Consider the following 223-nt stretch of genomic DNA (forward strand, 5'->3'; position numbering starts at 1 on the left):
TAGCCGGAGGTCATAGTACCCACCAAAAGCAATACTACTAGCCGGAGGTCATAGTACCCACCAAAAGCAATACTACTAGCCGAAGGTCATAGTACCCACCGAAAGCAATACTACTAGCCGGAGGTAATAGTATCCACAGAAAGCAATACTACTAACCGAAGGTAATAGTATCCACAGAAAGTAATACTACTATCCGGAGGTCATAGTATCCACAGAAAGCAAT

Source organism: Mizuhopecten yessoensis, unplaced genomic scaffold (assembly GCF_002113885.1).
Source record: "Mizuhopecten yessoensis strain PY_sf001 unplaced genomic scaffold, ASM211388v2 scaffold431, whole genome shotgun sequence".
Classification (NCBI taxonomy): Eukaryota; Metazoa; Mollusca; class Bivalvia; order Pectinida; family Pectinidae; genus Mizuhopecten; species Mizuhopecten yessoensis.